The following is an 18,033-nucleotide window of genomic DNA, read 5'->3' on the forward strand; positions in this document are numbered from 1 at the left end:
GATGAGAATATGTCAAAAGAACTGAAAGCCAGCCTAAAGGGGCTAGGCAAATCCGGGACAATTTGAGGGTCAGTAAACAACAATAGAAACAGATATTGCCTACTGAATAAATTAAGCAACCATGAGTTCATACTAATATACAAAAATGAATGAATGAATGAGAAGAAAAAGCTTTTCCTTACAGTATACAACACTATATATATATAATGCTCACTAATAAATGTGGAAGGAATGATGGATTTAGGAAATCACCATTTGGCATCATAGTTGAAAATCTTCCAAGGCTTCTGGACAAAGAACAAAACTTTCAAAGGCAATTGATAATGGAAAGATAACTAGACTAGTAATAGACTTCTTATCTGTAACCTTGGTTGAATCAGACAATTTGCATTTATATTTACAGACCACTGGCAATATCCCTCCATCCAGGGAAGTTCTCATCCCCATGTGAGAGCAAAGTAAAGAAGTTTTGGAGTGTTGCAAAGGCTCCGAAAATATCCTACCTGTGTACATTTCTGAGAAAATTTTCTAACCAAATGAAAATCAAATCTCATGATAGGGAAGATGAAAAGTTCAGGAAACATTGATGAACAATGAATTTCATAATATTTACAATTATATCTAAATGGAATATGACAGTTAACTGGAGATTATACTCTGGTAAGAATTTTGAAACAGGAGATTCTATGAGGAAAAACTTGATGACTGTCTGGGTTTGAAATCCTATAATTATCTCATACAAACTCAAGATTTGGGCTTCCCTGGTGGCACAGTGGTTGAGAGTCCGCCTGCTGATGCAGGGGACACAGGTTCGTGCCCTGGTCTGGGAAGATCCCACATGCCATGGAGAGGCTGGGCCCGTGAGCCATGGCCGCTGAGCCTGCGCGTCCGGAGCCTGTGCTCCGCAACAGGAGAGGCCACAACAGTGAGAGACCCACATACCGCAAACAATAGGGAAGGTATGGGCAGTCAAATGTTCTAAAGGTTTCATTTCAGTGGAAGAAGTGTAGAAGTATTAAGCTAGTAATAGAGTGTGGTAGGAAGGCAAAGTTGTTACTTATTTTTTGATCCATGAATAGAAAGATGTAATGATTACAGTTGGGAAGACAACTATTAGTAAAATTGAAAAAATGTATGTCTGGTAGGGAATGAGCAAGTTGGAGGACATTATTTAATTTTCACATATCCATAGAAATATAAAAATAACTTCTAAAGCCAGGAAAGTTATGAGTAGCAGAATGGAAATCCAATTTATGAGTGGAGGAGAAATAGATAAAAAGAAACCTTATCAATCTAATAAGAGTGAGGAAAAGAGAGAAATGAAAGTATACAAATGTACAATAAAGTGGAAGAAATAAAATTAAGTCTATAAATTTTCACTACCATTGTGAAATTCTCCTATCAAAAGGCAAAAACTCTCAGATTGAGTTTGAAAATCAAATTCGATTATATTCTGTATCAGGCAGGGCCTCAGTAAGATGACACATTGGAAACAGGATAATTTGAGAAAGGCCTCCTCTGGAAGGTGTGCATGGGGAGTGGAAGTACAAGGCATAGTGTGATACTGGGTGAACACCAGCACCGCTGTTCCCACTCCGAGGCCCAAAAGGACAAAGGGAGGGTGGGATTCCCAGAACCTGGAAAGAAAGAATCATGTAGAGTAGGACACCCAGAGAGGAGCAGTGACTCTTAGTTGAAGGTCATAGAGGTGACATCACAGGAAGGAGTCAAGAATTAACTTCAGTCTCCCTCCCTTGATTTAGCCAGAGAGCAAGGGAAGAAGTTGGTGTGGTCCCTACAAGTCAGCCCTTTTGCAGGGACCAGAAGGGTGAATAGTGGGTCCAGAGGATCAAGCAGACAAGATACTTGCCACACATACTGTTTACAAGCACTAGACCAAAATTAAAGCAACAAGGAAAACTTTGAAGAAAGGAAAGGTATGTAATAGTAATAGGATGTTAATAGGATTTTCCTATTACCCAGAAGTTGTGAGATTTATGCTAGACCCAATGCTGGGGAGCAGATGGAGACAAATGTTCTCCCATAAGAGAACTATCTGGAAGTCAAGCTGCCAGAATATCCCGGCAGGACTTCCTAATGGGCACATCAGCCAGTACCCTCCTCTCCCTAGTCTGTGTAAAGAAAGATTTGGGGATGGGGAAGAGTGATGTTTAGGCCTTAAGGAAAACAATATTCCTGGAGAGAAGCACTTGAGGAGATGCACAGAGATTGTAAATGAGGTGACTTGTGTCCAGTTCCTTGGCTGGATGCTTGCTGAGTTGCAGAACACACAGGTGTGGTCAGGTGATGCCACCAAAGTAATGCATACAGAGAGTTCTTGGGAGAGTAATGTGATCTCCTGAAGTATGGGGCATACCAGAACATGGACACTGTGTCTACTTCTGGCCTGGAGAATCTTGAAGATGGCCGCTGAATGACCCATGCCATCAGGGCTTGAAAGAACAGTGGTGAAGTGTAACCAGGAAGAAGATGAGGCAACCGTCCTCCCATCCCAAGTCCAACTTGATGTGACATGATATTACGGAGGATCTTATACTTTTTCCATAGTAGATAGAATACCAGCCACTATATCATTGGATAGTTATACCACATTTTAAATGACTTCTCTACAATCTACATGGACAAACAATTCATACAAAGGCTACTGGTAAATTAGGTACATGAAGTGCTTAACCAAAGCAGTATTTGTAACAATGGTAAAATACCATCTAAATGGCCCAAAATAGTGGATGGTGAAATGAATTATACACGTATCAACTAGATGAAATTTAATTCTTAAAATAAGAATTCTTTAAATTGTGTAGCAAGATAGGAAATTATACTGTTAAGCAAGGAGAGTAGCATAAAAAAAATATTCCTAGTCTATGATTGGAACAGGGTAAAAAAGGGCATACACCAATGAGCAAATACAAAAAGCAAGCACAAATAAAACAAGAACTGATGTCTTAGGCTAGTGGAATGTGGATGAAGTCTTTTTTGCAGTCATCACTTCTGTTGTCATACAGTTGCTTAAGCAATAAATGAAATCAAAGGCTCAAAACAGAGAAACAAATGGGTGGAAGCAGAAGAAGCAACAATTAGACAACCCTTGAGGAATTTTGCTTTAGAGGGAAGCAGAAAATGGGGTGGTACCTGGAAAGGTCTGGGCCAAGGGAAGGGAGGGACTTTTATGAAGTTAGGGAAAGAGCTACATATTTTTATGCTGATCATATTTTTATGATCTACTGGGAAGGAGCAAAACTGATGCTGGGGAACAACCCTTCAGCAAGGGAGAGGAAATGTGAGCCCATACTCAGGTGGAGGTGGGCACGGGGCAGGTCAAGGGCCACATAGAGTACATGGGAGCAGATACAAGTAGGTTGGCTGTTTGATGGTGGGAAGTTGAGGGAATTCTATTCTGATTGATTCCATTACCTTCAGTGAAATAAGAAGCAGAAGGAGGAGTCAACTAAGAATGGGGTTTGTTGGAAGTTTAAGATAAAAGGAGAAGTGTGAAATGGTCTCAGAGGTTGAAAGTGATAAGCAACCGAGGCAATATGGTAGAATTCCCTGAGAAAACTGAGGGTCTACTTGAGGTTTGGGCAGTAACAGGTCTTCTTGACATATCCTGTGCAAGACAACCTATCTCAACTATATGATATCAACGCCTTGAACACATGGTCTTTCTTTTTGCTGTGTCTCTTAAAGAGTTCAGTTTCGGTGCCGTAAATTGCTAGTATCCTCCCTTTTCATTTTATGTGTGAACAATGATGTTGAAAGTACACTTGCAAGCAGCTGTCTTGAAGTATCAACTTCCATTTACTCTTTGAAAGTTTTATCATTATACCAGAACATCTTCTGGAAATATCAGAATGAGCTGACCCTAGGCACTGACGCCATCACCCATCAGAAGCCATGACCTGTGATTTATGGGTGTGAATTAGATCGTAGACTCTCAAGAGAATTGACACCCTCAGCAACTGCAAAATGAAGAAATCTGTGTCATTTTGCTCAGGATGAGTGAGGTAATTTTTCTGTATTTTTTTTTTTTTATTTTGGTTTTGTTTTTGTTTTTAATGTGATGGCTTTAAGTGAAAACAGGGCGACACAAATTGCATGACTAGCTCCTCTCAAAAGTTAGGTATTTTTTGCAGCCTACACACTGATGTCACTAACAGTACTTAATACCAGTGAGGTGGATATGATTGCACAGTGGGATTTATTCAAAGTGTATCAGGAAATGGGGGAGAGAAGTGAACACATTAAGAGGAAAAATAAATTTAAATTAAGTGCTTATAATAATTGACCAAGAAAAACGGTCAATGAATATTTTATCTTTTGTTCCTTTAAAAATCCATGTCGTATGGAAATGTGATGAGCAGAAAAGAACAATTAAAAGGTACAGGTGGGCTTCCCTGGTGGCACAGTGGTTGAGAGTCCGCCTGCCGATGCAGGGGACACGGGTTCGTGCCCTGGTCTGGGAAGATCCCACATGCCGCAGAGCGGCTGGGCCCGTGAGCCATGGCCTCTGAGCCTGCGCGTCCGGAGCCTGTGCTCCGCAATGGGAGAGGCCGCAACAGTGAGAGGCCCGCATGCCGCAAAAAAAAAAAAAAAAAAAAAAAGGTACAGGTACCTGACTGGCTTTTCCTGTCTCTTTCCCCAAATGTCAGGCTCATAGGAACCCCTATGGTCCACCTCTGTGCAGATGAAAATCTTTCCTTTCCAGACTAAGAGTCAAAATTCTGAATATTTATAGCCTGAAGTTATTGTCTGTGAATCTGGTAACTTGTACCAAAGAGTGTTGCTTTGAACACTGGTATTTTAGGCACTTTCCAGATAACATTGAAATGACCTTTTCTTAGCACTTGCCAAACTTATGAAAAAATTTAAAAATCTAAATTAACACAGTAATTTAGTGAACTGACATTTTTTGCACATCAAGGTGATGCCCGAGATGATACCCAAAGTGAATATGGAAAAAAGAGGGACTCTCATCATGCTTTCAGGAAAAGTGTAAACTGACACAACTTTTTCAAACAAACTTGATAAAATGTACCCCAAAGTCTTAAAACATTCATTTATTTAATTAGAAGTATTTATTTATTGAGTGTCTTCCATATCAAGGGCTGGAAATTATATTCTATCAGTGAGTGAATAGACATTACACAAATAATTAGAAGTGCAATGAGCCCCATGAAAGGGAAATCAAAAGGACATAAGAGCAAAGAATTAGTCCTAAGAAAGTAATTAGAATTATACAGTAAGATGTAATTTAAACAGTGAGAACTACCTAAATGTCCACAAGCAGTGGATTAAGTAAATTATTGTATATCCATGCAATGCAATAATACGATGGCATTAAGAATAAAGCTACAGAAAAATACTTAATGACATGTAGAAATGTTCATAATATACTGGTTAATGGAAAATGTTATAAAAATGTGTCCAGTATGACCCAATTTGGTAAAAACTAAACTATTTATAGATCTCTATCCTTATCCATCATCTATGAAGGATACACCAGAAAATGTTAGCATTATAATTGCTGGCTAGGGATATTACAGCAATACTTTCTTCTTTGTGCTTATCTTCATGAACATTCTTGTAGTTGTAAGAAATAATAATAGTAATAAGTATATAATTGGGCATGGGGTAACTGATATTTGAGAGAGAAGACCTAAGGAGTGTATTATTCAACTGTTCTAAATTACGTAAAATCTGTTCTTGTATTAAATTAGATCAACAGAATACAGTGTTTCTGAAATACATTTTTAAAATCCTCTACAGAAATGCTTTCACCAAGTTACAACTGAATGTTGAACTTGGCTTTATTAAGGAAATCTGAAGAATATTTTCTTAATCTTTGGCGAAATTACAGTTCAAAATATTGGTCCTTACGTTACTTACTGCTCCCTTTATAAAGAGCCACTTAACAGGTTTCTAAGAGAATTGATGCCAGGAAAGAGTTAACTTTTCCGTGAGCTCTTATCAAATAGCACACATTTTAGAACACAACTTATTTCCCTTATTGCCTTGTCTGCCAGGAAGATTAGAGCTAAATTCAGTGATCGATTAATGTAAAGATCCAGCTCCTGGTACAATTAGTACTGTCCTTTTAAGTGACATGTGTTGCTCATTTTTATAATTTTAAGCTCTTCTGTCTTTTAATAGGCAAGTCCCCTCAAATTGTTTTTCTAAATAGACATGTAAGGTAGAGAGATATCCAGATGCTCTATAATAAATAAACAGGAAAAATTGGAAATTAGTACTCATTTGCTGTTCGTACATATACATAATGCTAAAGTTTTTAAATAGTTGTCCTTATAATAACATTATTGATTGTTTTTCTAACTATGTTTGCCTTTTACATGGATAGTGAAAACATTAACTTTATCTCAGCCTATTTGAATTGCAATGGTTTTAAATAGAATCTTTAAAATAACTTCATTATTCTATTAGTTAACTACTGGTCAGAATGTTAGTTTTTCAGACAGCACATTGTTTTGGAGAATTTAAATTAATGAAATGCATTTTCCGATCATAGAAGGAATATTGAGAGAACACTTGAAAATTTCAAGTCTAGTCAACACTGGTTCCAGTTTTTTTGTTTTTTTTTTAATCACTACTCCTTTCTGTATTACTTTTGTGAGAAGACCTTAACACTAATTTGAAATGAAATTTTGTATTCTCCTAATGACTAGGGACTGAAGTGTTTAAATAACCTTTTTCATCCCCAGGGAGATGACTGCTGTAGGTCAGTCTTGAGGTCATTGGCTGAAGAGTTACAAAGAAAGTCATAGTTTTGGCTGAAGATATAGTAAATTGGACTACGATAAAGCTGATGCTTCCTCTGAGATGAAAGAGAAAAATATTCAATCCTCTCCTCTGAACATAAATAAACATTGGCTATAGTTAGCCAGTTTGGGTGGGTTGGAGTTTAAAATATTTCTAAATTTGGTACACATTACCATATGTAGTCAGGTTAAAGCTACTGATGTCTGGGAACATTTCTGGGAAAACAGAAGTATATCCAAGAAAAGATAAAGAATCTTAGAACTGTAGAGATGGAAGCCCTATGGTGGTCCATTCTCCTGTGTCTAGAAAGGATGACAAAGAGTCCATAATAAGTAGAAACTCTCTTTGGAGAACTGAAGGAAGAGTGTTTCTGCAGCTTCTTGCTGTAATGAACTTTCATTCAGCCTTTGCATAAAAGAACCTGATGAAAAGTGGGAATTTGCATGATTATGGTAATCAGTGTTACCCTATCTTGAAAACTCTGTCTTGTCAATGTCCCCTTAAGATATTAATGTTCCAGGGCTTCCCTGGGGGCGCAGTGGTTGAGAGTCCGCCTGCCGATGCAGGGGACACGGGTTCGTGCCCCGGTCCGGGAAGATCCCACATGCCGCGGAGCGGCTGGGCCCGTGAACCATGGCCGCTGAGCCTGCGCGTCCGGAGCCTGTGCTCCACAACGGGAGGGGCCACAACAGTGAGAGGCCCACGTACCGCAAAAAAAAAAAAAAAAAAAAAAAAGATATTAATGTTCCATATGTGATGTATTCAAAGTTCAGAGAAATTGTACCCTCTTATCTGCTCACTAAACATCTATTAATGAAGCCCAGTTATGGTAGTTTTGGGGGCAATTATTTACCCTATTGGTTTCTACTAATCATGTGATCTTTTATTTTTCTTTTTTCAGTATACCAACAGCAATGATGACCTTTATTTTCAAATCATGGACAATCAGAGGTATAGATTTACACGGGGATTGTAGGCCTGGGATTAGGCCATTGAATTTTTAACTTCCATGTGGTATTTTTTACGTGACTTTTTTCTAAGCCAGATTCTGCCATGCTATACTTGCTCAATTTATTCTTTTTTTAAACTTAGAAGCAGAACTTTACTATATCTACTAATTTTACCTTAATCCTTCTAAGTTGTAGAAAGGCTTTTAAGTTTTAATTTTATCATCTGTACTACTAATTAGCATTTCCAGCTTTATGATGCTAAAACTTTAGCAAGAATGGCACCTCTGTGAAGGCACGAGCGCTGTTCACTGGCCAGGATGTAACACAGTACAGTTACTTTGGAGGTGAATTTGGCAATGTATTTTAAAATTAAAGTTGAAAATGCAGGAACCCAATAAATCCATCGCTAGGTAACTCTGGAGAAAAAGTTAAATATATGCACATGGAGATGGTCATCGCAGCACTGTTTGTAGTGGCCAAGACTTGTGTAAAACCTAAATGTACATCAGTCAGGAAATAATTTAGGACTCTGGAATACTCTGTAGCCATTAAAATGAACAAGGTAGATCCATGTTTAATTATCATGGAAAGAATTCTAAGACATACACTGAGCGAAAACACAAGTTACTGAAAGTTAGGGAAACGTGATACCATTTATGTAAAGATACATACACTCATACTAAATAACACTGTATCTTTTCTATGGTACACATATGCATGTAAATGCACAAAGAAAAATCTGAAGTGATACACCCCAAACTGAGAAAAATGGTTTTATCTGGGAAGAAGAAGGAAGTGGGGGTGGAGTCCAAAGAATACTCTCACCATTATCTGTAATGCTTGCATTTTTCACAAAGATATTGTATAACTTCGTATTATTGTACAAAGTTAATTTTAACCAGTTAAAACCCAACAACAAAAAGAATGAAAAGAAACCTAATTCAAGGTGTCAATAAAAATGTTTAAAAGGAAAACATCCATAAGCTCACATTAAAAAAATACTCCTTCATTTTATAGAAATGGTAAATGAAGAAATAAGAAACCAATTATAAGACATTAGCTGCCTGAGAAAGTCCAGGAACATCTTCTCACTGGAAGATTCTCAACATGTCCTTGTGGACATTTGGGGAATGGGCACCAAATCAATCCCTGCTCTCTCCTGTTCCGTGATGTGGCCTATTTCTGGGCCCTCATCCCTTCATATTCAGTATGAATTTTGGTTTTATCTCTTATAATGGAACTGAAAATTAAAATACTTCAGAGTCCAACTTTGAGGAGCGAGGCAATAAGTGGATGAAGGGATACCTACAAAGATCTTCTCTCAAAATACAACTGCAGCCACTTTCCATTGGGGAGGATAAGATGGAGTGCAGAAGTCAGCAGAGAGCTGTCCCTGGAATCCTACAGGACGTGGCCAGAGACGACACAGGGCATCTTTACTTCATGGACCCTCTGCATTTACTTTCTGGTTTTTATTGAGGAATTTTACCTCAAATTATTATATTTTTCTCATTACATATGTTTTCAAATAAGTAGGAAAAATTAGTACATGCATATGGTTTAAAAAAATCAAGTAGTACAAAAACAGTACAGTGAGAAGTCTTCCTTTAACTGCAGATTCCAGTCCCTAGAGGCAGACACTCCTGAAATATTCTGTCTATAAAAGCACGTATTGGGTTGGCCAAAATGTTCATTCGTTTTTTTCTGTAAGATGCCTCTAGTAGCACTTAGTTGTCTTTAACTTCATTCGAAACAATTTTGTTAGATTGTATTGTGACAGCTGTCGTATCAGCGTGTATTTTAAAAAAATTATCAATATTGGTGAATTTTTGTGTAACCCTTTTAATATTGAAGTTGGAAGAAAAAAGCAACATTTTCGGCATATTATGCTTTCTAATTCCAAGAAAGGTTAAAACGCAACTGAAACGCAAAAAAAGATTTGTGCAGTGTATGGAGAAGGTGCTGTGACTGATTGAATGTGTCAAAACTGGTTTGCTGGAGATTTCTCACTGGACGATGCTCCACAGTCTGGTAGACCAGTTGAAGTTGATAGTGATCAAATTGAGACATTAACTGAGAACAATCAATGTTACACCATGCGGGAGATAGCTGACATACTCAAAATATCCAAATCAAACGTTGAAATCATTTGCACCAGGTTGGTCATGTGAATCACTTTGATATTTGGGTTCCTCATAAGTTAAGCGAAAAAAACCTTCTTGACTGTATTTCCGCATACAGTTCTCTATATACATAATCTACATAACGAAAACGTTCCGTTTTGAAAACAAATTGTGATGGGCAATGAAAAGTGGATACTGTCCAATAATGTGGAATGGAAGAGATCATGGGGCAAGTGAAATGAACAACCACCAACCACGCTAAAGGCTGGTCTTCATCCAAAGAAGGTGATGTTATGTATATGGTGGGATTGAAAGGGAGTCCTCTATTATGAGCTCCTTCCGGAAAACCAAACGATTAATTCCAGCAAGTACTGCTCCCAATTAGATCAACTGAAAGCAGTACTCGATGAATAGTGTCTGGAATTAGTCAACAGAAAATGGATAATCTTCCATCAGGATAACGCAAGACCACATGTTTCTTTGATGACCAGGCAAAAACTGTTAGAGCTTGGCTGGGAAGTTCTGATTCATCTTCTGTGTTCACCAGATATTGCACCTTCGGATTTCCATTGATTTCAGTCTTTACAAAATTCTCTTAATGGAAAAAAATTCAATTCCCTGGAAGACTGTAAAATGCACCTAGAACAATTCTCTGCTCAAAAAGATAAAAAGTTTTGGGAAGATGGAATTATGAAGTTGCCTGAAAAATGGCAGAAGGTTGTGGAACAAAAGGGTGAATATGTTGTTCAATCAAGTTCTTGGTGAAAATGAAAAATGTTATCTTTTGTTTTTACTTAAAAACCAAAGGCATTTTTCTGCCAACCCAATATATATTGCAGGCATATGCATGTTTTCCCTTCATGAAAATGGAAGCATGCTAAACACATTGCAATATGCCTTACATTTTTCACTTATTTTCTACTTTTTCAGTATACCTAGATCATTCCACAGCCATGTATATAGATTGACTTCATTAAAAAAAAAAACTGCAATAGTTCTTTATAAATTGCATCTGGCAATGATGGGCTCTCAAAAAACATTAAATGAATGACTCCACATAGTTTCTTTCATAAGCCTCTAATGAAGACCATTTTATTGTTTATTTCCAGTCTTTTGCAACCACAAGCAAAGCTGAAGTATATATGTTCACACATCTTTGTGCATGTGTGTGAATATGTCTGTAGGATAAATTCCTAGACAAGAAATTGCTGAATTAAAAGATACACTTATTTCAAATATTGAATGCTATTGTTGATCGATCTCCCACCAGCAGTGAAAGAGAGTACCTGTTTCCTTCAACTCTCTAATCCTATATGTTAAACTTTTTGACTGTACCCATCTGAGAAATAAAACAATGTATTTCTTTCCCTCGAATGTTTTATATTTTGTTTATATATTTTAAAAGGCTTCTTTATGTAAAAATTATGTATTAATCTATATATTTTATTTATATTTCTTTTTCTATGAACTACTTGTTCATGTTCCTTTGCCAGTGAGTCGTTTCTCACTGATATTTAAGGTCTCTTTGTTTTTTAGTTTAACTTTGATGTCACAGATACTGCATAATTTCCCAGTTTGTCATTTATCTTTTTTTTTTTTTTTTTTTTTGCGGTACGCGGGCCTCTCACTGTTGTGGCCTCTTCCGTTGCGGAGCACAGGCTCCGGACGCGCAGGCTCAGCGGCCATGGCTCACGGGCCCAGCCGCTCCGCGGCATGTGGGATCTTCCCGGACCGGGGCACGAACCCGCGTCCCCTGTATCGGCAGGCGGACTCTCAACCACTGCGCCACCAGGGAAGCCCTGTCATTTATCTTTTGACTTGGGTTTAGAGCAGGGAGGGGGGCAGCACTAGTGGTGGATACTTGTGTTAAATTTATATAATTGAAGGGTTTGTTCATACAGCTTTCCCCAAACCAAGGAGCATTCTGTCCCAAAGGTAAATTCAGGTTCCTGCTTCTTACACAGTTGCTTTAAGATGACAGGGGTTTTTTTCTGCTAGTTTTTGCACATTAAAAAAAAAAAAAAAAGTGCCTTGAATTGACGGTCAGGATGTCCCCTTTACACTAATGTCAAATAAGAACAAATGGACAAGATATTCGAATCTCTCTAATCTGAGCAGACCACACAGAAGATAAGGAATAGCAGGGTCTTTCTGTAAGGGGCTATCTTTGAAATAATATTTATTATTAACAACAATTTATTTGAATGAAATTAATATAAGGAAGGCTGAGCTCCTCTGATTCAATAGCTTTGTCATCCAACTCTTACTATAGGGTTGAGCTAATTAAAAAACATAGAACATATGAATAAACCTAGTTACTTCTAGCATCCCTCTCTTTTCAAAGGTAGAAGAACAAGTCCTTGCGGTTGTCCAGTGGCCCTCAGGGAAGCCCAAGATAATTTAAAGGTAAAAGACATCATGAAGTTTTTATTTTTCTGAATTTAGGAGTTGATCTTGGGAAGGCAAAATCAAAGCCTATGAGAGGAGACTGGTCACTTGATTAATATGGTCACAGACATCTGAAAATAGTGCATGATTGTAGCTTGACTGTCTATGTAGAGTGACAATACACTATTTAAAAATAAGCTGACCGAAGGTGACGTAATTAAGCCTTGGCTATTTCAGGAACTTCAGTGTGTTCCTTGTTTATTTATCTGTTTTTAAAAATCAAGGACACAAAATCCACATAAAGCACAGATCATTATTCTGGGTGAGACCAGAATCTGCCACCTGGGCGTGAAAGATAAACAGTAACCTTTTTTTACGTCTCGTGGAGATAGAGGTGCTCACGCTATTATACCACAGCTGATGGTCATAATGATGACTCGAGAACTGATTAGATGACTTCTGATGTACCAGGCTTTAGAAGTCAGTAATTTGTATATTTTAGTAAGCTTTCATAAGGAAATGGGCTTGGTGTGATTTCATTCAAAAACGGTTAACATTTAGAGTCATTGACCACACCCATACATAATGTAGACGAGGAGTTTGGTTTTCAAAAACAACTTTCTAAAATGAAATTAGTGCATGTGTTCATTTAAAATATATATATATTTGTTCAGACTGCTTAGTGCCACTAGGTCCAAGGATACAGCAATGTTTAGGGCAAAAAGATCTCTCCTTTAAGGGACTTTGTATTCTGTTGAAGTGAGGGGACAGATAATATATAATATAAGGAAACAAATAAACAAGACACAATTTTAGATAATAAGTTTTATGTAATAGTGAGTAGCCAGAGGTTATTTTCATAAAATAAAAATAATTTGACCATCCAAGGTATCAGTACTAACATTTAAACATATCTCATTCTAATATGGGTTTGGGAGTATATAACAAATGGGATATTATTCTATAGTTTTGTAAACTACTTTCAATTAACAATATGTATATTGCAAGTACTTTTCCATGTTATGAATTCTCCTACAAAGCCGTCTATGTGGCTACATGGAACACATTGGTTTCTATGACTATGACATGATTTATTTAAATTAATTTGTTCACCTTTAATTATTTGGATTATCCTTCATTTTTTCCTTATTATAATCAATGTTGTAATAAACACCAAGGTTGCTAAATGTACGTGTCTGTGACTTTTTTCTTTAGAGTAAATTTCTTGCACCAAAACTGTTGGCCTAAGTGATATTTAATTTCAAAAACTTAAGGACTTGGAACTTCCCTGAAGGTCCAGTGGTTAAGACTCTGCACTTCCAATGCCGGGGGCGTGGTTTTGATTCCTGTTGGGGAACTAAGATCCTACATGCCAGGTGATAGGGTGAAAAAAAAAAACCTGCTAAGAAAAAAAATTTAAGGACTTGATGCACACACTTTTAAACTGCCTTTTCAAAATGCTACAATAATTTATCCTCCATCTGGCAGCTCATGAAGTTTCCAGTTCACCCTGTCCTTGACAACCTGGGGTGATATCATTTCTTTTTTTCTCTCAACTATATAGGAGAAAATTTTCATTTTTATTTCAACATGCATTTCTTTATTTTTTTTCTAAGATAATTCACATGCCATAAATTCACCATTTTTAAGTGTACAATTTACTGGCTTTTTAGTATATTCACAAAGTGGTGCAACCATTACCACTATCTAACTGCAGAGCTTTTTCGTCACTCCCAAAACACCCTACACCCGCTCGCAGTCACTCCCCAGCCCCCTCTTCTCCCAGCCCTTGGCAGCCCCTTTATCTACTTTGTATTTCTGTGGATTTTGGTCTCTTCTTGACATTTTGTATACATGGAATCATGCTCTTCTTTCTGGCTTTTCTGATTCCACTGTAACAAGGTTCATCTATGTTTTAGTATGTATCAGTATTTCATTTGTTTTTAGAGTCAAATAATATTCCGTTGTATGGATATACCAAATTTTGTTTATCCATTTGTCAATTGATAGACATTTGGGTCGTTTCCACTTTTTGGCTCTTATGAATAATGCTGCTATGAACATTCATTGACGTGCTTTTGTGTGAACACAGTTTTCATTTCATATATATATATATGAATGCAATTGCTAGGTCATACGGTGACTCTATGTTTAAATTTTTGAGGAGCTGCCAGACTCTTCTCTATATTTATGTTCCCACCAGCATTGTATGAAGGCTCCAATTATTCCACACCCTTGACAGCCCTTGTTATTTTGTTTTTTGTTTGTTTGTTTTTTATTATAGCTATTTTTGTGGGTGTGAAGTGATAACTCATTGTGGTTTTGATTTACATTTTACTAATGACTATCTTGAACATCTTCTCACATACTTACTGGCTATTTTTGTAGATTCTTTGGGGAAATGTCTATTCAAATACTTTGTCCACTTTTAAATTGGGTTGTCTTTTTACTGTTGAGTTGTAACTGTTCTTTATATATTTTGGAGACTAGACTCTCATATATATGATTTGCAAAATTTTCTCCCATTCTCTGGATACCTTTCATTTTCTCTATAGTATGATTTGATACACAAAACTTTCTAATTTGGATGAAGTACAATTTATCTATTGTTGCGTCTTTAGTGCCATATCTAAGAAACCATTGCCTAATCCAAGGTCACAAAGATTTATACCTATGTTTTCATCTAAGAGGGTTCATAGTTTTACATTTAAGTCTATGATCTATGTTGAGTTAATTTTTAAAAATATAGTGTGAGGCAGGGGTCCAAAGTAATTCTTTTCACGTGAATATCTAGTCCCAACACCTTTGTTGGAAAGACTCTTCTTTCCCCATTGAATGGTTTTGGCATCCTTGTTGAAAATCAGTAGATCATAAATGTCAGAGTTTATTTTTTGACTCTCAATTCTATTGCATTGATTTATATGTCTACCCTTAATCCTGTATCACACTGTCCTATACATTGTAGCTTTGTAGAAAGTTTTGAAATCAAGTCTTCCAACTCTGTTCTGCTTGTTCAAGACTGTTTTGGCTATTCTCAGTCCTTCACCTGTCCATATCAGTTTCATAATTGGCTTGTCAGTTTCTTCAAAAAAGGAAGTTGGAATTTTGACAGAGAATGCACTGAAGCTGTAGATCAATTTGAGTATTACCATCTTAACAATATTGTCTTTCAATCCGTGAATACAGATGTCTTCCCATTTATTTACATCTTATTTAATTTCTTCCAAATAATGTTTTGTAGTTTTTGGTATACAAGTCTTGAACTTCTTTGGTTAAATTTATTCCTAAATATTTTATTTATTTTGATGCTATTGTAAATGGAATTGTTTCCTTAATTTCATTTTTGGATTGTTCTTTACTAGTGTTAAGAAATACAACTGATTTTAATGTACTGATCTTGTATCCTGCAACATTACTGAAGTCATTTATTAGCTCAGATAGTTGTGTGTGTGTCTATGTTTGTGTGTGTGTATTCTTCAGGGTTTTCTATATATAAGATTGTGTACTCTGCAAATACAGATAGATTTACTTCTTCCTTGGCAAACTGGATCCTTTTATTTCATTTCTTGCCTAATTACTCCATTATAAGAACCCACCCTTATGACTTCATTTAACCTTAATTACCTACTTAAAAGGCCCCATCTCCAAATACAGTCATACTGAAGGTTAGAACTTCAACATAGGAATCTGTGGGGGGGGGGGGGACACAATTCAGTCCATGACAATTATCTGCAACTTACAAGAGTTGTAAAGTTGCTCAAAGACAAAGGTACAGAGACCCCACAGAATCAGATAACCTAGACAATGCCTAATTTTCCATTGAAGATATATAGTAATCATTTTCACTTAAAAGTCTTTCAGATTTTTTCCCTGCAATTAAGAAAAAAGTATTTGCTATTCTTATACATTTATTTGTCCAATTGAATTTTACAGTATTGTTAGATTGTTTTAAAATGGTGCTAAAATTTTAAATTAATATTGTTTAAAAAATTTAAGTATGGTTAGGGGTATTTGACATTGTTATTTTACTGTATGTTTCCATCCAGGAACACTTAAAATTTTTTTTAAGTTCTCATTAAGCCTTTGTACTTTTCATCATTTAGATTCTGAGCAATTCTTATTAATTCCAAAGTAATTTACCTTGGTGTTGTAAGGGAAATTCCTCTTTCCTTTATGGTTCCTAAATAGTTATCACTGGAAACTAATAATTTTTAAAAATAATGAGTTTTGTATCCATCATCTTATAGAATTCTCCTATTGGTTCTAGTTATTTTTCAAAATTATCTTTATTTTAATATTCATCCTTATAGTTGGGTAAATTGAGGATGTAAGTTGAGTGCTTATGGTTCAGCTGAGAGCAAATTGATTGCATCTAAGAATATTTTGTCTGTCTCTCTGTATGTGTACAGGGGTGTGTTGAGAAGAGTCTGGGTAGGAACATGAGACAACTTTCTTAATGATGTCTTCTTGGAATTAACACTATTTGTCTTGGAGACCTAGATTCCCAGAGCTGGCTTATCCATTTCATGTGACATCTCCTCCTCTGGTTTTAGAAGGAACTAGGAAACAAGTAGTTATTGTACATGGGATGCAGGTCCTCAGGACCTGTGGTCTGTTAGCACACAGATTCCTTAACTGCTTGTAGGTGTTCCCCAAATTTCTGGATGCTACTGTTCAAAAATATTTTGACTTAGCTTTTATCCCTTTGCTCTTGGAATACTCAGGTTTGTGTGACACGGAGTTCAAGGCTTCTTCAAATCTAACCCGATTTCAAAGTTAAGTGGCAACCTGATGCATGCTGCAGTAGCTTTAAGCATTCCCTAGGATACCCACAAAGATCGTCTGGAAGGGAGCTGTTTGTCCTAACAGATTTTCAAAGCAGATAAAACCTGTCCATTTTGGAGAGAGATGTCAGAGAACATACATCAGCCTGGAGAAGAGTACTCGTGGTTTTAAAGCTCCAAAGAATCGATTCATACGTCCTAGAAATGCATCTAGAGTTAAACACCTCTTGGAGACTTATGAACAAGTGCACTGATGGATAATCTTTTGAAACCAAATATGTTCTTAAATAGAGGAATTTCTGTATTCTCACATCTTCCAAGAAGCTTTCCCTAACCGCTGCCTACCCTCAAGCTGAGTTACCCCTTATCTGAAATCTCACGAAACTTTATTTTTACACTTCTATGGCCTTGACACTTTCTGCTGGTATTTGTGTTGTTCGTGCTCCCCATGTATCAGCCTCACTGTGCCAGAAGATTGGGTATCTCCCACTGCACTTACTGAAATGCTTTGCAAACAGTAGGTGCTCAGTATATGAAGTTCTGTGGATGGACATTTTGATAATCTGTAGTACCTGTTATATTCTACTGAAAATTAGCAAAGTGCAATTAACTTCAATTTTGTAGTTTGGGATTTTCAGTAAACTACCCTCCCTCCAAGAAATGCTTAACAGTTTAGCTAGAATAAGACATTAACATACTTCCATCACGATGAGGATTTGAGGCCCTTCATCTTTCCACTTTTGTCTAATTCAAGTTAGTCAGGCTAGTAAAAGAAAAGCCTTTTCCTCTTAGCAACGCAACCCGCTCCCCTTCTCTGGCCTCTTTCTTCGCTTATGTTAGTGAACTACTTCAGCCCCTGCCTTCAGTGTTAACAGTTTGTGCTTGTGAGTAACCCTCGGCTTTTGGTGATGAGAGATGTTCGAAACCTATTCTGACACAGAACCCTTCCTCGCTTCCGATTCCTCTGCTTCTTGGGGGTGGAAATAGTTTCTC

At 36.9% G+C, this 18,033-nt stretch overlaps 2 long non-coding RNA genes across 2 annotated transcripts; both read left to right on the plus strand.

The window, feature by feature from the left end:
* The first annotated feature begins 939 nt into the window (after window positions 1–939).
* LOC125964328 (uncharacterized) lies at window positions 940–4,776 on the plus strand. Its single transcript, XR_007477265.1, has 3 exons — window positions 940–1,937; window positions 3,851–4,399; window positions 4,624–4,776. It is a non-coding gene; the product is annotated as an uncharacterized LOC125964328 (long non-coding RNA).
* Window positions 4,777–6,167: 1,391 nt separating this feature from the next.
* Window positions 6,168–11,926, plus strand: LOC117199549 (uncharacterized). The gene is made up of 2 exons (XR_004480789.2): window positions 6,168–7,746; window positions 8,763–11,926. It is a non-coding gene; the product is annotated as an uncharacterized LOC117199549 (long non-coding RNA).
* Window positions 11,927–18,033: the final 6,107 nt, after the last annotated feature.

Source organism: Orcinus orca, chromosome 4 (genome assembly GCF_937001465.1).
Source record: "Orcinus orca chromosome 4, mOrcOrc1.1, whole genome shotgun sequence".
NCBI classification, from domain to species: domain Eukaryota; kingdom Metazoa; phylum Chordata; class Mammalia; order Artiodactyla; family Delphinidae; genus Orcinus; species Orcinus orca.